At 40.5% G+C, this 9,412-nt stretch overlaps 1 protein-coding gene across 1 annotated transcript in view; it reads right to left on the reverse strand.

Annotated features, from left to right (window-relative positions):
• Positions 1–5,571, reverse strand: part of LOC113433826 (proton-coupled amino acid transporter 1-like) — a 29,926-nt gene extending 24,355 nt beyond the window's left edge. Inside the window, exon 1 of the mRNA XM_026696630.2 lies at positions 5,211–5,571. The gene's annotated coding sequence lies outside the window, so the exon portion shown is untranslated. The remainder of the gene's footprint in view (positions 1–5,210) is intronic.
• Between the last annotated feature and the right edge of the window lie 3,841 nt (positions 5,572–9,412).

The following is a 9,412-nucleotide window of genomic DNA, read 5'->3' on the forward strand; positions in this document are numbered from 1 at the left end:
TGAAAAGTAATTACCGACTGGTTTTCTTCACAGAATTATGCTAAGTTACTGTGGGCTCATTTAAGGCTAACCGGAATCCTTAAGTTAATTGTTGCATTATTATAAATGGCGAGAATGGCACATTCACTTCTGCTGCTTTGAGAAGTTGCAATTTAATCTGAAAATGTCTTTGCAAATATGTTTAACTATAGATAAAATAGTAAAGGAACTAAAATGCAACATTATTCAACTCCCTTATTTACCAAGATCTGTATTAATGTTGAGATTTGTAGTTAGAGCCAGTTTGGTCTAGAGGTTAAGGCACCCATTAGAAAACAAGAGACATCTGAACATGAGTTCAAATCCTACCTTAGCTAAGAAAGCCAGTTGGATGACCTTGGGCCAGTCACTTTCAGCCCAACTTACCTCACAGGTTGCTGTTATGGGGAAAATAGGTGGAGGAAGGCGCATTGGATATATTCATTACCTGAGTTATTTGTTGTAGAGTTGTAATTGCAGGAATGTTCCGATTTTGGGATGGTAAACCTCAGATAAAGAAGCTGCTGCTTTAGGAGGGGGAGGAGCATATACAGTTGAGCAGCTATTTTGTTCTGGACCATTTGGTACAATTCCTACTCAAGTTGTTCTTCCTCCAGCTACGTTAACTATTGTTTCTGAATGTGCCTTTCGTGCTTTTCTTAAGGTACCCCAAGCTGGAGAACCTGGAGCAAATTTTTCAAACATTCAACAGAATGCCAACGACCCTTATGGTGATTTTGTTGAGCATCTGTCCAAAGCAATTAGACAGCAGTTATCATGATCATCAGGAAGCTGCCGGTGAACTTCTTCGCCAGTTAGCTATTGAAAATGCTAATGCAGATTGTAAAAGAGCTTTACAGCCGTTAAAGGCTACTGCTCATTACACTCTGGCAGATATGCTGCGAGTCTGCCAGGATATTGGATCACAAACTTATAAAATGCATATGTTAGCAGCTGCTATTCATAAAGGACAGTGACCAATTGGTAATTGTTTTAAGTGTAAGAAGCCTGGCCACTTTCAGAAGGACTGTCGTTCTACCCCTTCTATGCCTCAGAATTGTCCTTCTAAGAAGTGCCCTATATGTAAAAAGGGATTTCATTGGGCCAATCAATGTTGGTTTCGGTTGGGAAATTTGCCAATGGGTGTGGCACCAACCCAGAATCCAAAGCGTGCCTTTCCCATTACTCTGACTCCTCCAGCAGTCTCTCTCACTCCTCCCCAGCCACAGCCGGTAGCGCTGGGATCGATTTAATCACTCAAGAGGAAATTGAGTTTAAATTTCCCATGGAAGTCAAAATAGTTCCATCTCAGTTTAAAGGTCCTCTTCCTTCGGGATTAGTTGGCTTAATTTTGCCTCATTCTTCTGCACACAAAAAAGGCTGTTTTGTTGTGCTTGGGGTAATAGATTCAGATTGCACTGGTATCCTCATGATTCAGATTTGGGTGAATCTTCCTCTTCTTCCTTGTAATTCTTCTGTTGCTCAATTGCTTCTTCTTCTGAAATTCCATCTCCTGATATAGGTAATCATGGGGATGCAGGATTTGGATCAACTTCTTTATCTGTAGGCTTACTTCATCAGCTGAACTCCTCTCATCATTTGTTAACGCTCTTCCTTAATAAACAACCATTTCAAGGGTTATTGGATACTGGAGCCAATGTTATTGTCATCTCCTCTTTACAGTGGCCAGTACAGTAGTCAAAAACAACAGTTTCTTCATTGTGGGGAATAGGAGGTTCTACAGCTGCTTGGCAGAATGTTCAAGAAATTAATGTTACAACATCTGCTGGTAAGTCCTTTTTCCTACAACCATACATTCTAGATATTCATACTAATATTTGGGGCCGTGATATCCTTTCTCTTCTTAATGACCATTTGATTCTTGATGATGGCTCTTCCTCTTAAATGGCTCTGTTCTACGCCAGTTTGGGTGGAACAATGGCCATTATCAAGGGAAAAACTCGCTGTTTTACAACAATTGGTTCAAGAACAATTGGCTGCTGGTCATATAGAACCTTCTACTAGTCCTTGGAATACTCCTGTTTTTGTTATAAAAAAGAAAAATGGGAAATGGTGCCTCCTGCAGGATTTAAGAGAAATTAATAAATGTATCCAACCCATGGGTCCTTTACAATGTGGTCTACCAAATCCTAACTTAATTCCTAATTTTATAAATTATTGGTAGTTGATCTTAAAGACTGCTTTTTTACTATACCTTTGCAGCCTCAAGACAAAGAAAAATTTGCATTTACTGTCCCAGTTTTTAATAATAGCATACCCACAAAACGATATCATTGGCGAGTGTTGCCTCAGAGAATGCTTAATTCCCCTACACTTTGTCAATATTTCGTGGATAATGCCCTTCATCCCTTTCGGAATAAATTTCCTTCCTATTTAGTCTATCATTATATGGATGATATATTGATAGCAGCCCTGGATTTTGATGAATCTAAGTTGTTAAAAGAGTTAACAGATACTGTGGCACAACAGGGATTGTATATAGCCTCAGACAAAATTCAAAAGGTAGAACACTATACCTACTTACGACGTAGAATGTTGCAGAATTTCTCCATTCCAATTCTTCCTGAATTACAAGTGCAGAAATTATATACACTAGTACAATGGCAAAAATTACTTGGCATTATTAATTGGACACGCCCATTCTTCTACATTACAACTGGTGAAATGTTGCCCTTATTTCTGTCTTGATACCTTGTCACTGTGTAGAGATAAAGCACTATTGTAGGAATTTAAATGTAATACCCATAGGCATTGTCTTATGTAACTTTCTACAACAATATCTGAAGCTTTTACCAAAACCCACCTTCTCATAAATGTGTTTTTAAAATATAGGCATGTAGGGAGCCAGCTTTGTCACATAATTCATCTCCATAATTGCTCAATCATAGGGAGTTTCCTTTATTTTCAAATATACAATGAAACTGAACTTCTCAGTATCAACTATTTCTTTAAATGACTAGAAATGACCCCAAAACAATTTATAATATCTAGTAAGCAAGCAGCATTGATCATTTCTAATACATGACAAAAGTATTTGTTTTGCCAGGCAGGGCAAGAAAACTCTCCAACAAATCTGAGTACAGATAGTTATCCAGCAACAACTGAATCATGTAATCCTCCTAGCCCACTAGAAACATGAGAAATGAACTAAAAGAAAACATTGACATGACTGTTGTTATACTCCTACACACCCAGACTTAATGTCACCCTATAATTTCTGTAAATAAGCACAAGAGCTCTACTTTGAAAATCAGCCAGTAGAGGCATTTCATCACAAGTAGATTCTTTTATTTTATTTTTTAAGATTAGAGATTACAAAACAGCAGGAATCATGAAAGGCTAATTCTATCCTAAATAGCAAACAAAGAAAAAGAAAAAGAACCCTGCTAAAGGAAAAATACCAGACATTTACAACCTTAGATAGGAGAAAAGTTAGCAAAGCAAAAGGATCCTTCAGAGATCAAGGGTGACCTATGTTCTTGTCCTTTTCTGACCGCAGTCCAAAACACAGTAGTGAGTACTTTTCATTCAAACACTAACTAAACTGTAGAAAACTGTCTTTGGCATGGATAGAATATTCAAAACTCAGGATAGTTTTAGAATTTATAATTCTCGAGAGTTTCTTCGAGAATTCTATATTTATGGCAATAATGCAATAGTAGTGCAAAAAACAGATGCTATGGTTTTTCTTATTTGGTTATTGCCTTCTAATGATGATCACTGTTATGGAAAGCTATAGATCAAGACCAACATGCTGAAGTAAATCACAAACTGACTATTTCCACAATAGGGGAGGATATTATATTACACTTAGGCTCCAATTTACCCCTCCGTTTTCCAGATGTGTTTAAACACTGGAAAGTCCTGGACTGGTCCTCACTTAACTACTCATTCAATGACTGTACAAATGTACAACATCGTTGAAAAAAAGTGATACTTAGGATCAGTTCTCACAGTCATGCAACCCAGGTACTCAGTGACATGCTTGCAATTATGATGCTGCAATATCCTATGGTCACATAATCGCCATTTGCTACCTTCATTGCCAGCTTCTGAAAGCAAAGTCAATGATGAAGCCGGTAGAAGGTTGCAGATCTTGTCATCTCACGCTCAGTAATGGCATAGGATTTGCTTAATAACATTAACTAGAAGTGCCGGAACTGCCTTCACTAAACGATGCAGTCATACAGTGTCACATTTCATGATGTCACTTAGCTATGGAAATTCCAGTTGTTAAGTGAGGACTACCTCTTCAGTGTTCACACATGTCTGCAGAACATCAAATTGGAGAGAGCTGTTTCAGAGTCTTGTTCTTCATTGTTTCTGCATCCAACTTTGGCTAATGTAGCATGCTTGAAAGTCTCTATTTAGGGATTACAGAGGCAACTATTAGTTCTAGCTTTGAAGCATTTTGTAAGTTGCCTCCAGATCATCATTTCCCTAAACAGGAAGAACTTCATTGCAGAAACATATTTTACACACAAACATACCTACCCACAAATGCACACAGAGTCATTATCTAAACCGCACCTACTCCAATATATTTGTACAGTGTTCATATACTGCATTTTTCTTTTTCCTGTTTCTTTATTCACAAGTATTCCAATGGCAATTATTCCAACACACATTAAACATTCTTCAGAGCACGATATTTATTTAGAAATACCTCATTTTTACCCCTTTCCCAATACAAGGAGGTCCATAGAGTTTCCAACTGGTCACATATATACCATCTCTGTAAACAACTACTCAAATCCGGGGGAAAAAACCCAATCCCTTTCACTTGCTTGGTTTCACTTTTTAACAAATGCTCTGTCCATGGTTAAAGGATAGATTTAAAAAGCGTAACGCTTTTCACATAAACTTAATGTTTTCTCAGCTGCTATTTGCCAGACTACCCACTCCCGAGCCTCCATCTCCCCCCACCCGACCCCGGGGCTGTGCCAGCCTTGTGGGCCTCCGCACAGCTGAGAGAAAACCCGGACGCTCCCCTGCCTCGGGGCTCCTGAATGCTTGGCCGCATCAGCGAAAAGAAAGCAGCCTAAGAAAAGCAGCCCCGTTGTTTCCCCATGCACGCAAGCCAAGCCTCTAGTCCTCATGCCCCCGATCCTCCTAAGCCGGTCCCCTTATCAAGCTGCCACAGCCTCTTTTCGAGCCAAAGCCAGACCCACCTCCACCATTAATCTCTTTTCCTTTGCCTTTGCCTTTTCCTTTTCCTTTTCACCGGCTTTCCATTTTGGCCCCTTCCTGTGACAGGTCATCTGATTGAACTTGCTTTCTCCTCTCACGTGACCACGCCGGGTCCGCGGTCGACGTGGAGATGGCGTGACGCTTTTGGAGACGCGGAGTTGTACTCCGCCCCGGCTCGCCAACTCCGACTTCCGCCCCCAAAAAACCTAAACAGCGGCTCTGTTTTGGTTTTGAGTCTTCACGCTTTGACTTGCGCTCCTTAGAGGGGCGCCGGTCCGTTGCAGCGGAGAAGCCGCTGTGACTTGCTGCTCCTTGAGCTAAGCTCGGCCGCACTTCTTCCTCCCGCTCTGCGGCGGCGCTTTTTCCGCAGGAGACGCACGGAGGCCAAGGCGGAGCCCGCCGGCTGCGATTTAGCTTGCCTGGCCTTCGCGAGGCAAGACCCGGCTCTTGTATTGCAGCAGCACCCCGGGCCTGTCTGGTTAGGGAGCTCGGTTGGTAGCAAAGCGCCAGGAATCCCAAAGGTGCTTTTTTTTTTTTCAGGAGGCAACTGGACTTTGTTTTTTTTTTTCTTTGAAGACGTTTCGCTTCTCATCCAAGAAGCTTCTTCAGCTCTGACAGGAATGGAAAGATTTATACTCCTTGAAGACAGCTGGTCATTTGCATCCTTTTAGGGGGCCTTTGAAGCACTTGGAGGTTTATCTGTGTCCTCAGGGTCACCTGAGTGGTGCTCCTGGTTCCTGTAATCTGCATTTTTTTTCCTCTGGAAATCCATTCCTACTCCCACAGCATTCAAAGGGTGTTCATCCCAAATTGTTTTGGGGCTTTCTTGGTACAGTTATCAGCTGTTGCTGTCCTTATTCCTAATGAGAAATCATGCAATCGTTCTGAGTGGTGGTCTCCTTTTCACGGGGGCTACAGCTCTTTTCCCAAAATGGATTCTGACAATGAGTGAATATTTTTTGGTGTTGTAAAATGCTTTGAGCTATTTCAAAATGGAGAAAGTAAATGATAAAGAATAAGACGGAGTCCTTCGGACAGCAAAAGGAAGAAAAAAAGGAGTGGTTTCTAGCCTTCGATTTTTAGCTGTTGCCAAAGAGCAGCTAGCTTCAGATTTTTGGTAAATTTATTAACTAGAAGGCCAAGGAGAAAGGAAGGAGTTCTTGCGGGATTTTTTACTGGGACTTGAATGGCCTATTAATTAAATGCATTATTATTATTTCTGCCAGGTATCAAATGCATGCACCTGGCTCATTTCAGCTGGGCTTTGTTGAAACAGGGCTTGGTCACCTCCTGTTTGGATCAGTACAGCACACTCTTAAGTTGTAACTGGTTCAGAATGCCCTGGGCGAGGCAATTGTTGTACCACTCTGCCAAACTGCGTTGGTTTCCGCCAGATGTCTAGCTGAAATCCAGGGTGTTGGTTATTATCTGTAAAGACCTGGTGTGGCACAGGGCTATATAATGTGACTGCCTACCTCCCATTTGTTCTGCTTGTTGCATAAATTCGACAAAATCACCATGCTTCAAGTCCCTTTTGTGAGAGTGCCATCTAGCGGCTCCAGTAAGCATTCAGCTGGGCTTTGTTGAAACAGGGCTTGGTCACCTCCTGTTTGGATCAGTACAGCACACTCTTAAGTTGTAACTGGTTCAGAATGCCCTGGGTGAGGCAATTGTTGTACCACTCTGCCAAACTGCGTTGGTTTCCGCCAGATGTCTAGCTGAAATCCAGGGTGTTGATTATTATCTGTAAAGACCTGGTGTGGCACAGGGCTATATAATGTGACTGCCTACCTCCCATTTGTTCTGCTTGTTGCATAAATTCGACAAAATCACCATGCTTCAAGTCCCTTTTGTGAGAGTGCCATCTAACGGCTCCAGTAAGCATGGTTTTTTTTGTGTCAAAGCACCTGATCTGTGGAAGAGTTTCTCCCAAGATTTAGATGACTCTATTATAAGGCTCTTAACACTCTTAAGGCAGTGTTTCTCAACCTTGGCGATTCTTAAGATCTGTGGACTTCAACTCCCAGAATTCCCCAGCCAGGACAGCTGACTGGAGAATTGTGGGAATTGAAGTCCGCAAATCTTAAAGTCTCGAAGGTTGAGAAACCCTGCTTTAAGACAAGGGTCTTCAAACTTGGCAAGTTTAAGACTTGTGGACTTCAACTCCTAGAATTCCTGAGCTAACATGACTGGAGGAGGAATTCTGGGAGTTGAAGTCCACAAGTCTTAAAGCTGTCAAGTTTGAAGACCCCTGCTCTAAGGCAATGTTTCTCATACTTGGCCACTTTTAATTTATGACTGGTTCTTGGTGCCAAGTTTGCTTGTTTTCATGGAGACATTTCATTAGGTAACATCAGTGCTAGTAAAGAGTACTGCTTGCTGTCTGTTTATACAATTATGTCAGTTTATACTGACCAAACTGCACTCTTTACTAGCACTGATGAGTTTATCCACTTGGGATAATGAAACTTCTGCAAGAAAACAAGCAAACTCGGAGAGCACCAAGGACCCCTCATTTCAACCGAGCTACAAATATCCTCCTTTATTGGTACTTTAAGCTATGTGAACTTCAACACCTAAAATTCCCCAACCAGGCTAAGTAGGACTTCTGGGAGTTGAAGTCCACACATCTTACAGTTGCCAAAGTTGAGAAACACTGCTTTAAATGTCGTTTGGCATATTGATTGGTCTCCTTGGTTAACAATTTCTTTTGTCTATTGTACCTTACGACTATCACTAAGTGTTGTAGCTTATGATTCTTGACAAATGTATCTTTTCTTTTATGTATACTGAGAGTATTTGCACCAAGACAAATTCCTTGTGTGTCCAATCACACTTGGCCAATAAAGGATTCTATTTCTCTTCTCTTGTATTGTATTTGATACGCTTTGCTTTTGTTTGTTACATCAGGTGGTCATACAAGTTGCAAGAATTAAGCCACAGTGGTCGGACTCATATGTTACACTAGATCAGGGGTGTGAACTTGTGTTGTCATGACTGCATCCACATCATGTGACATATTGCAACTTTCCCCCCCTTCGCTAAACTGGATGTGGGCGTGGCCAGTGTGTAACGCATCTGGCTTGCGGGCGATGAGTTACTAGATGGTAAACCATAGTTTGCAAACCTTAGGGAATACCTGGGTTCCTGTTGATGGATTGTAAACACTATTGCTTTACACAGTAAGCAAACTCATCTTCGCTGATCATCAGGCCAGACATATACTTCAGCAAAAATATTGTTCCTCTCAGAATAATGGAGTTTTAAGACAAACTAGTTTGCTAATGAAATCTGTTAGACAAGTATGTTTTTTGATATACAAGCAATGAACTTATTTTATGAATGTAGTTTGAACAGTCTGCAATCACATCACATGTTAACCCTTAATTTGTTTCATCATGGCTTGCAAGTAAGCAAAGCACATTTTGATGTAGGGGGCTGCACAACCCCAGCCACAGAGAGCCCAAAGCTTTTAAGTGTATTTGCACTTTTAGATACAAAAACCAGGAGTAACATTTCATTTGTTCTTGTCCTCTTACATCAGATTTGCTAAATATGCCCTTTGACAAGTACCCTTCAATATTGGACCAAGACTCCCCAATGTGTGTAACTCACAATAAGCTGGCTTCCTTTTCCCATGATATTTTACAATTCAAATCGGATATAATTTTATATGATTATTTTCTTCTCTACCTACTATCAATTCACTTTAACAAAATATGTAGAAAGGAGGATGTAAAATAGTGGCTAAGAATGTGATTTGTACTATGCCTGTTTATGCAATAAAATACATTAAAAAGAGGTATCTTCATGAAGAGTTTTTCTTACGTAGTAATTGGCTATTGCAACCCAGATGTGGTTTATTTTTTTAAAAGGAATGCTCTATTGCTCATTTTCACTAAATAGAATTGGAAACAAAATCTGGTTTTGTTCTAGATGATTTAGCAACTGAATAATGTTTTAAAAATCCAGATAGTTTTCTTAGCTATGAATCATTATGCCAGAACAAATTGTTACAATATGTTGCCTATCACAGGTTTATTACAAAAATTCTTAAACTGAAATAGTAAAAGGTTAGCAACATTATCCAATAGCGTAGAAAAATACCTGTGTGGCTCACAACTGATTGCAGCACCTGGCCAACCTTGGCTGATCTTAAAAAGCTTAGGAGAGTTGGACCAGA

This window comes from Pseudonaja textilis, chromosome 2 (genome assembly GCF_049901715.1).
Source record: "Pseudonaja textilis isolate UNSWEBS1 chromosome 2, rPseTex1.2, whole genome shotgun sequence".
Taxonomy (NCBI): Eukaryota; Metazoa; Chordata; class Lepidosauria; order Squamata; family Elapidae; genus Pseudonaja; species Pseudonaja textilis.